This window comes from Nelumbo nucifera, chromosome 1, assembly GCF_055504915.1.
Source record: "Nelumbo nucifera cultivar China Antique chromosome 1, China Antique-T2T, whole genome shotgun sequence".
In the NCBI taxonomy this organism is placed as follows: domain Eukaryota; kingdom Viridiplantae; phylum Streptophyta; class Magnoliopsida; order Proteales; family Nelumbonaceae; genus Nelumbo; species Nelumbo nucifera.
Window position 1 is genome coordinate 138,726,696 of NC_142649.1, and position 18,833 is coordinate 138,745,528.

Consider the following 18,833-nt stretch of genomic DNA (forward strand, 5'->3'; position numbering starts at 1 on the left):
GGACTTGTATGTAGCTGAAGGGAATATGAACTTCCATTTATAGATTTTCAAATGTAACTAAAAGATGTTCTTCCATAATTATGACCCAAGAAATAAACTAACCAAATTGAAATGTGGATGATATTGTTGGACTTTGTGGGAGAGAAGATGCTCTTTGTGAGATAGAAACCTTCAAGTTTGTGGAAGAGAGGGCATTATTTCTCTTCCGGTGAAATCGGTATCTGATTGTACCCCGAGTACCCATCTAAGAAACAATTGAACTCATGACCGGCTAGCCTCTCTATCATTTGACCAATGAAAGGTAGAGGGAAATGATCCTTGTGTGTGGCTTCATTTAGTTTTCTGTAATCAATGCACACTCGCCACCCGGTAACCGTCCTAGTCGGTATGATTTCATTCATCGCATTCGGTACCACAGTCATGCCTCCTTTCTTCGGCACTACTTAGACGGGGCTCACGCATGAGCTGTCGGAGATCGGATAGATAATACCTGCGTCTAACAGCTTGATGACTTCCGTCTTCACCATATCCTTCATGTTCGGGTTCAGGCGTCTTTGGGGCTGAACAGTGGGCTTGCTTCCCTCCTCCATCAGAATTTTGTGAGTGCATATGGACGGGTTGATACCCTTGATATCTGCTATCTTCCAAGCTAGAGCTGTCTTGTGTTACCGTAGCACCCGTAACAGTTTTTTCTTCTGCAAAGGGGTCAAGGCTGATGATATGATCACCGGTAGGGCTGATGGTGCTTCTAAGAAGGCATACTTCAGATGCGGTGGGAGTTATTTCAGCTCAAGGGTGGGTGGCTCTTCGATTGAAGACTTGCTTTTTGGCAACGAGGGTCTGTCCAAGCTCTCCAACTTGATGAACCCCTTTCCTTGAAACTAAGGATTTGCATTCATGTATGCTAACATGCCTTGAATTTCTTCATCTTCTCCCATTATGGCTTCTCCTTCTTGTATGCATAGCTCAAGGGAATCGGCCGACCTATTGACCTGAAAACACCCACCAACCACATAGTCAATTACATCTATCATATAACATGAATCATCACTAGAAGGTGCATGTTTCAAACCCCAAGGCAATGAACAACCTCTTTCAAGCGCATGTTCATCATATGCATGAATGATGATTCTTATATCTCTATCAAGAATCTAATCATTCATGCATGCATTAAGATCAAGCATTCAAGGGCATCAATTCAGCTGAATGAACATCAATCCAACTGAATGATCACCAACTGAATTGTGCAAGATATCTCTAACCTTGCATTCAATTCAATTCTTTATTAGCATATCTGAAATTCTAGAGTATTTCTCAAGCACTCTAGAATTTCCAAGAGTCTAGAACAGATCAGCCAATACTGAATGAAGAATGTCTGAATTCTCTCTCAAGCAATTCAGACATTACAAATTACAGATCTGGATTTGTAAGATAGCAGTTCGGCCAATCAGTTCTACAATAAAATTTCTAATCAAGAAACATAAAAGTTGGATCTGATCTATTCGAATGATTTAAGAAAACTAATTATAGAATTGAATTTACAACAATCAAACTTCCATTACAGCAAGAAAGAAAGATAGATGGGGAAATTACATAATCTCTAGCTGAATTTGAACACAAAGTATGCAGAAATCAAGGAAGAGTGTGACCTAGATCTCCCAAAAGCTTCTCCTCCCTTCGAATTCACCTTCTTCTCTTCTTGGAATGCTTGGATCTCCTCAGCTTCTTCTTTCTTGCGCCTAGCTATCTCTCATCACCTCTCTTAGAATTTCGAGCTCAAGGGATCAAGGAGGTTTGAACTCAGGCAATTGAACACCATTCCCCTCCAAGAGACCTCCTTAAATAGGCTTCCAAGGGTTCTAGAAGTTGCCACCTCTAGCCTCTCTTGAACCTTCTGGAATTTGCTGCCCTTTTCTCCTCTTGAACTCTCTAGAAGTTGCCGCCCCTAGCTCTTCTTAGGCTGCACTTTGGGCTGCACCTTGGCTGAAACTTGGGTTGTTTTTGGGCTGCAATTTAGGCTGCTCTTGAGCTGAAATGGGCCTCCTCCTTGCTGGGTCGAATTGGCTTTTTTGGTAGGCTTTCTCTTTGGGTTCTCCCAAAGAGTGTAGCATGGGCTGAATGGCCCTCTCTTGACTTCTCAGTTGGGTTCTTGTTCTAGCTGGGCTGGATTTCCTTCAAATCAGTTCCTTTTTCCTTTGTTTTATGCTCTTTTTCTCCTAAACTGGTTTCCCTTGCAGATTTCCTAAAATTAGGCTGAATTGGGGAAAACTTGACACAAATCAGCACAAAATCTAAGCATAAACATTAGATTTTTATGTATAAATTGTGCACGTATCAAATACCCCCACACTTAAGCTTTTGCTTGTCCTCAAGCAAAGACATAAGCCATAAACTGATCATCCCCCCTCTATTCTCACCATTTTACCGGATGAATTTTTAGGAGGAAAACGCATTGAGTGGTCAGAAAACTTGTGTAGGTAGTCTGCTCCATTCCTATGAACTACCATTCTCATCACATACATAAGATCTAAAGAAAGGTAGAATACAAGGTTCTTCAAGTTCCAGCTTTCACTCCCGTTCAATATGTAGATCAGCTCCTTGACCGCCAAAATTAACTGTCACTTTGAACTAGGTCTCAATTCTGTAACTGCACCTCATTGAGTGTTCAACTGCATATTGTCCTTTTAAACCTCAGCCATCACCGAATTCTTTTCTTTTCTTTCCCACATTTTTTTTTAGTGTGAGTGCATTTTATGCTCCATCTCACACTGGTCACATGCTTGAGGTAGATAACAATACTCATATTCCAAGTTGCTAGTTTTACTATTCAGCTCGAAATAGCGAAGTCAATTGGACTTTTTTTTTCGTTGTTGAACCTCATGCATTAGCAGTTCAGATGTGAACTAGCTTGACTGACCATTAATAATGCAATCAAGTTTCTCATACACATGAAGGTAGTTAGGGCTGGTCATGATGAAATTCATATTCAGCCCCCTTATCCTCATGCTTGTGCTAAGTTGGATCATTCACAAGAATAAAGACTGACACATACATTGATCTCCCTCAACTCTTTGTATTTTAAATTCTCCTAATAAACAACAATGAACTTAGGGGATTTCAGTCTAATTGGTCATGTCATTGCCTGCATGTAGGTGTTGGGATGGTTGAGGTGCATGGCTCCAGCCTCACACCCCCACACTTAAGATGAACATTGTCCTCAATGTTCCTAATGTGAGAGAGTACCAATAAATCTAGCATTGAAGGGAATTACATGAAGAGCAATATCAAGTAGTAGGAGGGGTTTAGAGGACTTCCCTGAAGATCATTCTTAAATTCTACAATAGTTCTTTTGGTAGGAAGCCTCTAGCTACTAAAAATCACAGAAAACTAGAAAGAGAGATCAACAACTTATTCAATTAGCATCCTACATAAATACTAAACTCAACTAAAATGAATAAGAAAAGCAGAAAACTAAAACAAGAGAGTTAATGACTAAAAATCTAAGTTGGTCTGAAAACATCCACCAACCGCATCATCAATGACACCTTCCGAGCTAAGGCTGTCATGTGTTCTCGAGACACCCTCAACAGTTTTTCTCTTTGCAATTGGCTCAAATCTGCTAATAAGATTACCGGTAATGTTGATGGTGCCTCTAAGAAGGCATACTGTGTATGTGGGGGGGTTGCTTCCGCTCAAGGGAGGGTGGCTCTTGGGTTGAAGGCTTGCTTGTTGGTATTGGCGGGGTATCCAAGCCCTCCAACATGAGACACTCTTTCCCTTGAAATTGTGGATTGGCATTCAGGTATGCTACCATGCCTTGCATCTCTTCATTCTCTTCCCATGCAGCTCCTCCTTCTTGTATACCAAGCTTAAGGGTGTTGGCCAACATGCTAACTTTGTTCTCATCCCTTGCCTTTTTTCTCTACCTCTGGTAGCTCCTCATCACCTCTTAGATTCACTTTAGTATTACCTGGTAGAGTGCCCGGTATGCTTGCCGAAATCAATTGTGCCAACTGCCCGGCTTGCTTCTCCAAGTTCTTTATTGCTACTTCGTTATTCTGAAATATGGTTTCAGCACTAGCTATGAACTTGACCATCAGCTCCTCTAGGTTAGATTTTTGTTCCGGCTGATAGAAGTTTTGGGGGAAGGGCTTCGGCACATGCTGATTTGGCCATGACTGATTCGGGTATTCTCCCCATCTGGGGTTAATGGCACAAGGGTACTGACTGTATTGCTGCCTTGGAAAGTGGCCAACAAAGTTTACCTATTCTGGAGGCTGCATAAACTGATTGCCAACTTGGCATTTAGTGCTGATGTGGCCTCCCCCACACCATTCACAACTCACGGACTGAACATGCATTGCTGCTATCTGTATCTCATCTATTTTCTTGCTGATTGCATTTAGTTGTGCAGATAGGGTTGTGTATGTGTCAACATTGTGAAGACCTTGCTGCCTTCTAACTTGTGCCCTTTCGGAATGCCATTGATAGTTGGTTATTGCCATCTCCTCTATCAAAATAGTAAAGAAACTACTGTACACTAATCAAGGAATGTAAGCTATCAAACAATCAACAATCCTAAGAAAGAGGAACTATTAAACACTAAGAGAGCAGAAATCTACAAAGCAAAGAAAGTTGAATGCTACCTAACAAGAAAAACTTCAAGAAAAAGAACAATCAACCGGTTGAAAACTAATATAGACATATCTGAAATCTGATATACAAGACTGAAATCAAGAAGACTGCACACTACCAAATTGATATACAAGATTGAAACTTAGAATAGCAGCCTAAGATTTCTGATTTCAGCAATGAAGAGTAATTTACACAGATCTGAACTATAAGAATTTTATAAAGTATACTGAACTACAAATCAGCTATACTACCAAGGCCAAAACAACAACCAAAGTCTAAAAAGAAAAGCAACCTATAAAGTTCTATAAAATCAGCAATCTATCAACTCAGGCCTGAAGTCAGAAAGGCATAAAACAATGTATACAGGTCTGAACTACTGAAACTGCACTACTGAAAGTCAATATACAGAACTGAAATCAGTAGCTACTGAGAGTAGAACAACAATTTACAAATTCTCTCTCAATATACAGATCTGAAATTAGTTATCTACTGCAATTTACAATTTTTTTCTCATTATACAGATCTGAAATCAGTAGCTACTAATACTAGAACAGTTGTGACTGTGTACAGGTCTGAGCTCCATATTGAAAGGCTACTGTATACAGATCTGACTCCACTATTTTTATGAGTTATGCATCACCAAACACTAGCTAAAGTGGACATACTAAAAACTGAGCAAATCAGCAAGATAAACCACTGATATCAGCAATGAAGCATACTGTATACAGATCTGTATAGAACTGAAATCAATCATCAGTAAAAAGATATTCAGTGTGCTCAAATCTGATATTTGATTTCAGCAGTAAGTGTTAGTGTATACAGATCTGAACCTTGCTACTTTGACTAGTATAGCCACTAAGCAGATTAGTAATACAGATCTGAACTACACAACAGATACAGATCTGAAACCTACTTTAGATCAGAGATTTAGCAGGTCTTATTAAATCAGAAATTAAAGTTATAGCAGCAAGTTATGACAGTAGGAATGGAACCTATAACTAGAAATCAGACATAAAAAACTTATAGATCTGAATACTACTACACAAGAAAGAAAAAAAATTAGATTACCTACTGCAGAACTAAAATCATTCAGTAATAAGAACAGACTATCTAAATCAGTAATGCAGATCTGAACTATAATGTATAGAACTAAAACTCAACTACACTACTGTACTAGAGTAGCTATAATTTTTTTTTCTGTGTGAGTTCAGATCTGATTTCAGAAATAACAGCTAAGGTAATCAGATCTGAACTGCACTTTTTTTTTTCTTTTGAGATAAATAGAACCTGAAATCAACTAAACTACCTAAACTAAAACAAAAACCAAAGATGAAGCAATTCAGCCATAGGAAAAAAGACCAGCTTCATCAGCAATGAAAGCTACTACATTCAAATCTGAATTCTAAAATGCAGAGTTAGAAATCAGCAATGTATGCAGAGCTAAAAATCAGATTAACAGTGGCCAATAGTTCCTAATATTGCTGCAATAAGTCCCCAGCAATGGCACCAAAAACTTGGTGCATCTTGGTGACACTAGCAAGTGCACTAGCCGCTCAAGTAATAGAGTAATGAGTAGAGTATCGTTCCCACGAGGACCTATATAGCAATTACTAGTAATAAATCAATCTACTGTTATCTGATCAGTCGAAATGTAAAACTAATGAAAATCTGAAATTCTAACTACAAAGCTATTTCTAACACATTGCACCAAACACCTTGTATGCAAGTGAGGAGACAAGCTAAAGATGCATAGAAAAATAAATTCAGCAACTAGTTTTCTAGGCAATTCAAGTAGAATAGGATTCAACCTTGGTTTGGTGAAATCCCAAAGCAATGAATAGCCTCTCTCGAGCGCATGTTCAATCTATGCATGAGTGATGGTCCTTATATCTCTATCAAAGATCTAATCACCATGCATGCATTCAGATCTAGCAATTCTAGGGCTTCATTTCAGCTGAATGATCATCAACTCAGCTGAATGAACACCAATCGAATTGTGCAAGTTATCTCTAACTTGCACTGAATTCGGCTCTTGATTGGCAGATCTGAAATCTTAGTCTTTCTCAAGCACTCTAGGAATTCCAAGAAAGATGAACAATTTGACCAGACTGAATTAAAGCTACCTGAATTCTTTTTCAAGTAATTAAGGTATTACAAGTTCATGATCTAAAATCACAGATCTGATTTTATATAATAGCAGTTCGGATCTCACTATTTCATGATCTGAATTTAGAGATCTGAGATTGCAAAATAGCAATTCAAACCTTGTAAATTCATGATCTGAAATTTTAGATCTGAGATTTCAGAATAGCAGTTCGGCCAACAGTCCACAATTGAATTTCCAAACAAGAAACTTCAAGATTGAATCTACTTTACTCGAATGAACTTAGAAAATAAATTACATAATTGAATTTACATAATACATGCTTTGATTACAGCAAGAGAGGAAAATTTGATGGAGAAATTACATAAATCTTAGCTGAATTCGATTACCAATTTGTGTAGAAATCAAGTGAGGATGAAACCTTGATCTCTAATTGCTTTCTCCCCCTTCGAATTCAGCTTCTTCTTCTCTTGAAGCTGCTTGTTTCTCCTCTCTTCTCCTTCTCTTGTGCCAATCTCTCTCTTCTACTCTCTTAGAATTCGAACTCAAGAACTCAATGAGAGTTTTAGATCAAGTGTTGGACCCCCTTCTCCCTTCTTAGAGACCTCCTTAAATAGCTCTCCAAGAACTCTCTAGAGGTTGCCGCCCCTAGCCTCTCTTGAACCTTCTAGAGTTTGCTGCCCCTAACTTCTCTTGAACATTCTAGAAGTAGTTGCCCCTAGCCTCTTCTTGAATTATCTAGAAGTTGTTGCCCCTATCTTCTTTGGGCTGCACTTTGGGCTGCTTAGGAGCTTCAAAAGGGTTGCACATGGGCCTCCTCCTTGGTGGGCCGAATAGGCTCCTTGGAAGGCTGTGGCTAGGCTCTCTCTTTGGGCTCTCCCCAAGAGTGCAGCATGGGCTTCATGGGCCGAATAGCCCTCTCTTGACTTCTCAGTTGGGTTCTTGTTCTAGTTGGGCTGGATTTCCTTCAAATCAGTTCCTTTTTCCTTTGTTTTATGATCTTTTTCTCCTAAGCTGGTTTCCCTTGTAGATTTCCTGAAATTAGGCTGAATTGGGGAAAACTTGATACAAATCAGCACAAAAACTAAGCATAAACATTAGATTTTTATGTATAAATTGTGCACGAATCAGTGCATGTTTCATAGCATCAGACATTTTAAAAATTACTTCCTCATCTTGAATCCTAAGGCTGAGTTGCCCTTGTTGGACATCAATCATTGACTTTCCCGTAGCTAGGAAGGGTCGTCCTAGCATAAGTGGGACATCAACGTCCTCTTGCATGTCTAACACTATGAAATCCATGGGAAAAATTAATTTGTCAACCTTAACCAACACATCTTCTATGATTCCCCTAGGATGCTTGATGGACCTATCAACTAATTGCAATGCAACTCTAGTGGGTTGGGGTTCACCCAACCCTAGTTTCTTAAAAACCGAATAGGGTATCGGATTTATACTAGCTCCCAAATCACACAATGCCTTATTAATCTTTAAACTGCCTATAGTGCAAGGAATAGTAAAACTCCCTGGATCTTTTAGTTTCTGAGGCAGCTTGTTGAGCATTCTTCATTCAATGCAATTGTAGCCACATCTCCCAGTTTCCTTTTGTTCGCCAAGATTTCCTTAAGGAACTTTGCATAATGCGGCATTTGGGCTAAGGCATCTGCAAAAGGAATGTTAATATGTAAACTCTTGAAAATTTCAAGAAATTTACCAAATTCCTTTTCCATTTTGTGTCACTTAAGCCTATTGGGAAATGACACTTGTGGCTTTTGGCTTGTCTCTTTCCTTTAATCCGACTGCTCTTCCTCCTTCTTTTCGGTCTTTAAGGTTGCGCCCATCTTTCCTTCTTCCTTTGTTTTCTTCTCCACCTCTTATAGCTCCTTACCACTCCTCAAGGTAATGGCTTGCACTTGTTCCCTTGGATTCGCTTCTGTATTGCTGGGCAAAGTACCTTGGACACTAGAGTATAGCATTTGTGTCAATTGCCCCACTTGAGTCTCTAAATTCTTGATCGATGCCTCTTGATTCAGAAATCTCATTTCCGCACTTGATATGAACTTAGTCATCAGCTCCTCTAGATTAGATTTCTTTTCTGGCTGAGCGAAGTTTTGAGGGAGGGGTTTCACCGCAGTTTGATTTGACCAAGACAGGTTGGGGTGATTCCTCCATCTGGGGTTAAAGGCACGAGGATAGTGATTGCCTTACTGCCTTTGCAAATTCCCTATGAAATCTACTTGCTCAGGGGACTGCATGAACTGATTTTCAACTTGGCATTCGATGTTGATATGACCTCCCCCACACCATTCACAGGCTACGGCTTGAACATGCATGGCTGCCAACTGCATTTCATCGATCTTCTTGTTGAGGGCGCTGATTTGTGCAGATAGTGTTGTATAGGTGTCTACATTGTGAAGTCCGAGTTGTCTCCTAACTTGGGCTCTTTAGGAATGCCACTGATAGTTATTTGCAGCCATTTCCTTAATAAGTGCATGGGCGACTTTAGGGGTCTTGTTGTTAATGGATCCCTCAGCTACAACATCCATAATGGTTTTGTTTGCTTCAGTCAATCCGTTGTAGAACGTCTGAACTTGGAGCCATATGGGAAGTTCATGATGAGGGACCTTCCTTAGTAATTCCTTATAACGCTCCCATGACTCATACAATGATTCCCCATCTTGTTGAGAGAAAGTGGTGATATCATTCCTCATCTTTGCAGTCTTGGACGGAGGGAAATACTTGGATAGGAAGCGGCTGGCAATTTCATCCCAAGTTGCGATCGATCCAGCTGGTAGAGAGTTCAGCCAAGTCTTAGCCTTGTCCTTCAGTGAAAATGGAAATAATCTGAGCCTCACAGCATCATCACTAACTCCGTTGTGCTTGAATGTGTCACATATCTCCAAGAAATTGGCGATGTGAGTGTTTGGATCTTCATTAGCCAAGCCACAGAACTGAACTGTGTTCTGGATCATCTGAATGATTGTTGGTTTGATCTCAAAGTTGTTAGCAGCTATTGCTGGTCTCACAATGCTCGAGGCTGCCCCGGTGAGGATCGGTTTGGCATAGTCCATCATAGTCCTTTGCTCGGCCATCTTTATACTTTCAGCTTTCTCTTGCTTAGAAGCTCTAAGGCAGCGACAGAGAGTTCGTTCAATCTTTGGATCGTAGGTGATGCTCTCCTTTTCACTTCTGCGTGTCATAAATTGAACAAGTCAAAGTCATAAAGATACTAATACACACATATCATGAACATATTGTACAAAATCAGATTAACAACAATAGATGATTCCTAATATTGTTATGATAATCCCCCGGCAACGGCGCAAAAAACTTGATGCATTTAGATTACACCAGCAAGTGCACTAGCCGATCAAGTAATATACTGATGAGTAGAGTATCGTTCCCACAGGGATTAATCCAACATCTACTAGTACTGAATCAACTTTTTGTTATCTAACAATCCGAAAGGTTAAACAAGGAAAAACCTAGCTCCTAATTAGCAAACTATCCTAAGTATTCTCGGATCAAACCGCCTTAAGTAATGAGAGGGAGTGCTTCACAAAAATACTAGCAGAACCGGTTCAACGATTATACCATTAAGCTATCCAACCGAAGTTGAATTCAGTCATGGTTTGGCTAATTTCTAATTGTATGAACAACCTCTTTCGAGCACAGCCCACTCTATCTATGAGCAACAACTCTTATATTTCTATCAAGAATTTAATCGCCATAGATGCATTAAGGACAAAGAATTTGAAGGAAATCATTTCTTGCTGAATGAATGCCAAATGAATCATGCATATTATCTCTAAGATACATTCAATCCGTTTTCTTGATCAGTTGATCTGATTACCTAAACCCTTTTTCAAGCAATTTAAGTAATCCAAGAAATAAGAACAGTTCGGCCAAAACTACTCTTATAATCGAAAACCCTAATCAAGAAATCCCAAGACTGAATCACTATCAATTAGATCTGCTTAAAAGATCAATTACAAATCTGAATTAACACCCATCATGGTTTGCATAATAAAGAGAAATAAAGATTCAACAAATAAAAACCCCAATTGAATCTAGGTTACCATATTCGCAAAATCAAAGAAGAAGACAACTTAGGAATTCTACATCAATCTTCGATCTCTTCTTCAATTCGCATTCAACAGCCTTGTGATCCTTCTCCTAGCACTTTCCTCTTTGTTCTTGTGTCAAGGGGTCAAACCCTAATTTCCTCTCTTTCTTTTTCTTTTATACTCTTCTTTGCAGTTTTTGGTTTAGAGTCCTACTCCTCTTCGAAATCTGCTAAAGCCAACCGCCTTTTGGAGCCTCCTACAGGGCTGCGGTTGGGCCTCTCTCCTTGGTGGGCCGACATCCTCCCCTTGGTGGGTCGAAGTTCTCCCCTTTGCCATATCACCATGTATTATGTTTTCTTAACTCTAAATTGTCCCAAATTCCCAATTTTCTGAAATTCAGCTAAATTAGGGTAAAAACCATTAAGAATCATCATCAAAACCATGTATAAAGCAATAAAAATAATGTATAGCATGCTTACACATCACACCCTGCATGGTTCGGCCATCCATATGATGGATATCTCATCCCTTCAAGTTGGATACTCCGAGAGCTATATTCTGTTTTCACTTGTTCTATTTATAGTTAATTTTCTTGTAACTTTAAGGCATATCAATGTTTTCTACTTTTCTTGTCTTAAGAGTATTGTGCTTGCTCCTTGATGGAAGGGATAGAAATGCTAACAAGTAGGGAGATAAACAGGCTTTTGGCCGTAGAAAGAGAGAAAAGAAAAATGGGGAATATGGTGAGAGAAGCATGACACAAAGCATTAGTTTTTCTTTTTTAATACTTGATACTTTTGCAACAGTGAATTGGACGTCGATGGCAGTGAGTCATCGTGAGAAGTAGCTCTTTGTCTAATGATATTCACACAAGTAATTAAAGCTTAAACCAACATAAAGGGAAAAATTGGCTTTTTGGGAATATTTAACCTACACTTAAAGTCACCTACGGTGATGTTTTGATGGAATCCTAATCGAGGGGAGATTTTTGTCTGATGACGTCCAATAATAGGCCTTAGGTTTTAGCATAAATATTAGGGGAGGTTTTAGTCTTTTACCCCAAGGATTAAGGTATCGATGCGATACTCCTGATACGAGGCGTATCGTATCCGTATCCATGATCATGGATACAAGATACGTTACGATTGGATACATATCCTACGAGTCATGTGTATCGGTCTGATACACACCAATGTGAAGGCAGATCCCTGTCTAGTTTGACAAAATTGTAGATTGAGTACTTTTGAATTGTTTTTCATCTTTAATACAAGTTAAAAAATAGTATTATGAAAACTGAAATAAATAATTTAAGATTTAATTTTTCTAAAAAATATAAAAACTAAAATTTATAAAAATAATATATTTCATCTGCCTTAGATGATTTATATATTTTATTTTACACATAATTATATGTTAAAAATGAAAACATAGTTATTATATAAAAATACTAAATAAATAAATTTTCCCAACAAAATTAATAGAAACAGAAAATAATAATTATAAAAACTAAAACGACTAATTTATGATTTAATTTTCCCAAAAGATTTAATAAAAATTGAAAATTAAATATAATTTATTTTATCTACCTTAAATGATTTATTTGTTTTATTTTACAATTATGTGTAAAATAAAAAAACATTATATATTAAAATGAAAACATATTTATTATTTAAAAAATAGTTGTTATTTAAATAAAATATTAAATTAATAAATATTCCTAAAAATTAATAAAAATTGAAAATTATAATTATAAAATTGAAAGAATGGTAATTATTGTACAATGTTTGAATGTTCTAGAGTTTCGGTATTGTTTATTGTAATATTTCTCTTCATATAACCCATTGAAGTATGCATTTCTCATGTCTTTATATCTTATTCATAGATAATTCAGCTTTTAATTTAGTATCATTAATGTATTTATGTGATATGTATGCATTTCACTAGTGTATCCAAGTGTTTCTATATTTTTCATTCATATCCATGCGTTTTCAAAGTGTATCCGTATCAAACTTATTGATTTTTATAATATTTATTAATTTTCAAATTGTCTTTAAATTTATTAATATATAATAACTTCATAAATTACTCTTAGCAATTTACTAATACTTTTTTATTAAGTATATTATTAAAGAATAAAATATTTTTTTCTGATACACCTCACATGTTTTAGGTGAGATGCATGGAATGAAAGCACTAGGTGTGGACTGAAATGCACCACACCTTGCAAAACACCTATTGGGGTGGTGTGGTTTAATCCACACTTCTATCAATGGTGGAGAACAACTCCCTATTGAGGTGTAGTGTGCTTTCATCCATTCCACACCTATGGTGTGGATGAAAACACACCACACAATTTCTCATCTACACTACAGGACACACCACATTGCTCAAAAATAGAAATATAAGAACTCTTTCTTAGAAGGAGAACTCTTATATTTGAATTGGCTCATGTGTTGGCACATGTTGACTCATGTTTTGGCACATCTCAACCCATGAATATTTATGTGTTAAAAAGTATATTTTATATAAAATTGTAAATGTTTGATATAAAATAAAATATGTTTGCATATATAAAACATATAAAATATATAAAGTTAAGTATATAAAATTTATTATATATAATGCATTATATAATATATTATAATATAAAAATATTATGTATTTAAAAATATATTATATTATATTGTGGGTTAGGCTGGGCTAAGAGTGATCACCTTTACTATTAGGTGAGGTCCCCAAATAGGTTTTTATTCTTTAACAAAACCCCTCACATACCTTGTGTTCAAATTTAATTAACTATAATGGGAAAACAAAGATTAAACACCACTTTATTAAATAGACTCTAATACCACCTCAAGGAATTATTCAAATTATGAATAGGTTTTTATTCTCTAACGGTTAGGTGTTAGGTCCATGTCCAATTCATATAGATTGTGAATAACGGGGACCAATATTGGGTTATGGCCCTACCTTACTCTCGTAAATGTGCATTGCCAAGCCAAATGGCCATGATTAGTGTTTGGTGACCGGTGAATCTCTAAGGAAGCAGGACAAGAAGAAGAAGAAGACATGATAGTTACTCTAGGTTCTTTCGACATCATATGCATCTATTATAGAATTTGAGAATTTCTTCCCATATGTTTTGAAGAATTGTCATTGGTTAGTACATACCTCGCTAAGGCGTAAGTGTAGGAGATCCAGATAGACGGACAAAACCGATGAACAATGCGCTTTATGCTGCTTTTTAATGTTGAACTTGTTATGCACTTATGATAGGTGTTTCATTGCAAATAGATTGGTTTTGCATCTATTTTCAGTGTATGCCACATCTTGGATTCCAGTTCGAGTCTGATATATGTAGCTTTGTTATTTGTCATTTGATTTAGATAATTGTGTATCCAATTGAGTTCTCTACCATGATGCCTATTATTGATAAAGGCAAATTTCTTAAATTATCTCTAAGGTTTTGGAAATTGATTAACTATATTTTTACTGTTTTATTATTGTCATAGTATCCTTGTTATTTCTGACAATTGTTATCATCATTAAATTATAACGAAAAAAATTAAATGTCAAATTTGCTTTTTATTATTTCTCTTGTTCAGGCTTGTGAGTAGAGAGACAAAGAGGGGAATAAGAGGGTGGAGAGGGTCTGGATGTAGTAGGCACATTAGGTAAGCACAATGAGTAAATACGTAATAGTTGTGTGACCCATGATCCGGTAAATGCTCCTTTCATCCAAACGTTTTTGTTCCGTTACACAGAAATTATTTTGACAAAGATAATAAAATAATAAATAATTTCTATCTAACCAAACAAAAATGTTTGGATGAAAGACGCATTAACTGCCACATGTGTCACACAGCTATTACATGCTCACTCATTGTACTTACCTAACGTGCCTACTACATCCGGACCGGGTGGAGAAGGCGGAGGTGAACACAAGCAGCCCCGAAACCCTCAAGTACATAGAGAAGAAGCTCCGAGAAGGGTGTGCAGCGCTTGGATCACGCCCTGTGGACGGAAATTGTGCTTCATCATACCACTCCCAAGTCTGGCCATGGCAGCAAGTTTACCTGGGAGGGTCCCGGTGATATTGTAGACACCGAGCTCTCGCCTTTACTGTCGGAGATGGACAAGGGAGATCCCACGTATGTCGACGAGGTTTGGTGAGGAGCTTGATGTTGATGGTCTGGTTGCGGGAGAGGTGGAGGTTGCTAAGGTTGCTGGAGATAGGGTGGGGTTGGCCAAGGTTGAGGTTGAGCATGCTCTTCTATCTTAAATTTGTCACCTTTCTTTCCGTTCTGTAATTTTCGTGACCAAGTCTTCTCTTCTTGTTTTGGTTGTACTTTTTACGTCAAGGATTTAAGGATCTCCCTGAATATATGTATGGAGTAAGAAAACAAAGAAAGGAATTAGATTGGTTGAAGGAAAAGAGAGTTTTGTGTTTTAAATCAAAGGACCGCTTGGTCATGCAATGTTCATCTCCTTGTTAGACAGTTTTTGCATGCCCTTAACTTCAATCATAATGATGTACATTATGAGTTTATTGTAAATGAATAAAGTACGTATTTGATTCATGTTCCTTTAGTGTGTTTCTGTGCAATACCCTTAAATTGGACACATAATGAGACTCGTGTTAGTCTAGAATGTTCACAACTAGTGGGTCGGTCTGGGGAGACCTATCCTGATAAGGCTGACACTGATGTGCCACCAAGTCGGTTGGGGTGGCCTGTCTCAACTGCCAGGGTGAGACCCAAGGCACATGCAGTGTAGGATTAATTGAATCTTTGAACTGGACCAGATTTCCAGTATTGCCCTGGACCTTGGAGATTAATGGGAAAAACTGGAAAGTTACACCCGACCCCTAGACTCGATTATGATATTGCACTGGGTGTCGGATTGGGCTGTCTTTGATGTACCAATCAATGAGATCCTTAGCGGGGGTCAAAACCTGGGTATGTTGGGACAGTCTGAGAATTCATCTGAGTGGGTGATCATAGTGACATGATCAGCCCCTTTGTCGGACAAAGGTAATGATCGGGGATGCACTCTCACTAATGGAAACCAAGACTGCCGGCAGCCGATTTCAATCGTTGAGATTTGTTTTGCAAAATATTTTATATGAGATATAAAAGTATATATATATATATATATATATATATATATATATTATGGTTTCTAAAATGTTTGCAAAGGTTTTAATTCCCGGGATCCATATAAGCAAAGAGTGCAACACTATTCCTTGCAGCCGAGGGAGAGGTCCTCTCTTGTCGGGCAGTGTTAGATCATTATGGGCTGAGAGGTTAAGTGTAAGACCATTGAGGATAATACCTGATGGGCTAATCTTGCATCTGCCCACAGTCCCTGGGTGTTACAAGGTGGTTTGGCCCAAAGACCACTTAGGGTAAGTGTTGGGCCCATAGAGCCCATGTGATGGATTTCAGGGGGTGCACTGTCCATAACAGTGTATTCGGCTAGGCCTTGTAACAAAGGCTGGGCTGAACCCATGTGGCTGATGTGTAGATCAATGTTTGGGTCTCACGCCATCCAAGGAAGCCCAACTGGGCAGCAGTTAGGAAGGCTAATTGAGCACATAACCTTAATGGGCCTAAAGCCCATTTCGAACTGGGCTATTTTAATGAGTTAAATATTGGGCAAATTCTGAGATGGATAAGCAGATAGGATAGGGTCTTAACCCTATCCACTCAAGGAGTCCAGATCTGAATGTGGAAACATCCTAATGAGATTAGGAGAAGGTTGATCTAATCTGTAGATAAGATAAGGGTTTATCCTTATCACCTAAAGGGATGTCTGATCCAAATATGATTTGGATCAGCAACTCCTAATGGGATTAGGAGCTGATCCTTTAAGGTTACAAAATAAGGAGGGGGCGGCAGCCTTTAGAAGAAAGATAATCACATCCTCTTGAGTGCTGAAATCACTGAAAAAAGAATTAAGCAACCTTGCGGAATTCTTTTTTGCCGCCTCCTTGCTGTTGCCGCCTACCCTGCCAGTTCGATCTCCAGTTCAGTGGAAGAAATCAAGATTCGATCTTGACATCAGTTCCTTGTGAAGGGACTTTTAGGAAGCTGTGCTCACGTGCCATCCTGCTATTTCTTGCGAAAGACTAGGTTCTTGGAGAAAACACTGTTGATTCTGCTCCACCCTGCACTGCGCCATTTTCATTGGGAGCAGTCTTTGGATCCTTCCTTGGGCGTGAACACCTTCGTTGGGAGATATTATTTCTCCGTATCAGGTATAATCCTCTCCTACTGCTTTTGTTCAGATCTGGTTCAGTTTATAGTTCAAGATTGATCCTTGAAAATATGATTTTCTAAATAGGGAATGCGATTCCCAGATGAAGGGAGAGAAATTTTTTTTTGAAATTCGCCCACCTTATTATGCAAGATTTGGGCATCCATACGATGGATCTCTCATCCCTTCAGTGGTATCAGAGCCATGGTTCAAATCTTGAACCAATTTATTTCAGATCTGAACCTATGCAAATGGGCAGAAGGCGTTCTACCCGATTTGCGTAGATAAAGGGTTTTGGGAAATCGTTCCCAAAATTATGGGTGAATAATCTGAAATTAATTTATATAAATTTGATTATTGTTTAGAATTGTTCTTTATGATTTTCTTGATTTATGGGTTGTTCGTACAAAAGGAGATCAAAATCTTGATTTGCGCAGGGAATCGGCGATTTTGTAGTTTCTCGATTATTTTATTACATTTGGTATGTAAAATAATTTTTTTTATTTTTTAGACTGAATGTATAGGTATTCGATCTGATGTAATTTTTAATAGAAATTAGGATTTCTATTTATTTTATTTTGGATTGAAGATGGTGGCGCAGAGAAGGAGATTTCGCAGATGGCAGAATCGCAATCTGCGATTTGCAGTTTATGAAACTGTAAACTGTGATCTAACCTCTGTTTTGTAGGATGGATTGTGCGAACAGCCCTGTTTGACTGATTCTTGATTTTCTTTTATCAGTATTTAATTTCAGATTATTTTCTTGAATTAAAGATTTAATTAAAGATCAAACCCTAGACCCATTCGAACCAAGATTGGTTAAAATTGTTTGGACCGAATCTAGGGTTCGATCATGGGTGAATGTCAGCCTTGATTTTTCCAAAAATGGGCCTGAGGATTGATAATTAATTGAATGCTTAATTCGGCCCAACCTGTAAAGGCCTAGTTTTAAATAGTTAAAACTGCCAAAATCCCTCTTCGCAGATAAAGCTATGTGGGTCGAACCAATCAACCCTAATTCGGCCCATATACCTAGATAATATTAATGGTTAATATTATGGATTTAAAATGGGCTTCAAATGAGCTTTACAGATATTTAATTAATTGGATCAATTTATCCTTGCATGTGATGTATGGATGTGTGATGTCCTACGTACATGGGCCATATGTGCTTGGCCAATGCTCAATCGACAGTGGCTCTTGCGCACACCATGGCTGAGTGCACATCATTGCCATGGTGTCCCTTTTGGTCATTGGATGACCTCCCTCAGTGGTGGGCCCCACACCTCATGGAGAGGTTACATGCGAAACCCTAGCCGATTTGGGCCCACCGAAATCTGGCTTTATGAAAGTCAGTGGGAGCCACTTTGGTTTGACCTAGATCAAACTATGGCGTAATTATTGTTCCCTCCAGCTAATATGAATGCATGTGATAAGGAGATTCATATGATGAACACTCTAAAGGCCTTCCATCATTAGCATGAAGATGGGTCCTTCAGTGAGGAAACACACCAGAAAATGGGCTATCCATTTGCTGTTGGGCTTGTCTAAGTGTTTCATAAGATGATAGGGGCGTCATAGACCGATGTGGGAAGGGTTTCACCAGAAAATGGGAACTCTCTCACGGTACCTTGGCGTTCACGAATATGATGGGTAAGCACTCACTGGAAAGAAATGTTTACCTGAAAATGGCTCTGAACCTTGTCTGATAGAGGCCAAAGGAAAAACTCATATGATGAGTGGATATGATCCTTCACAGAAAGGTGGTG

The 18,833-nt window shown here is 38.2% G+C and overlaps 1 non-coding gene across 1 annotated transcript; it reads left to right on the forward strand.

The window, feature by feature from the left end:
• The first annotated feature begins 9,346 nt into the window (after positions 1-9,346).
• LOC148803893 (small nucleolar RNA R71) lies at positions 9,347-9,453 on the forward strand. The gene has a single exon (XR_016081562.1). It is a non-coding gene; the product is annotated as a small nucleolar RNA R71 (small nucleolar RNA).
• The last annotated feature ends 9,380 nt before the right edge of the window (positions 9,454-18,833 follow it).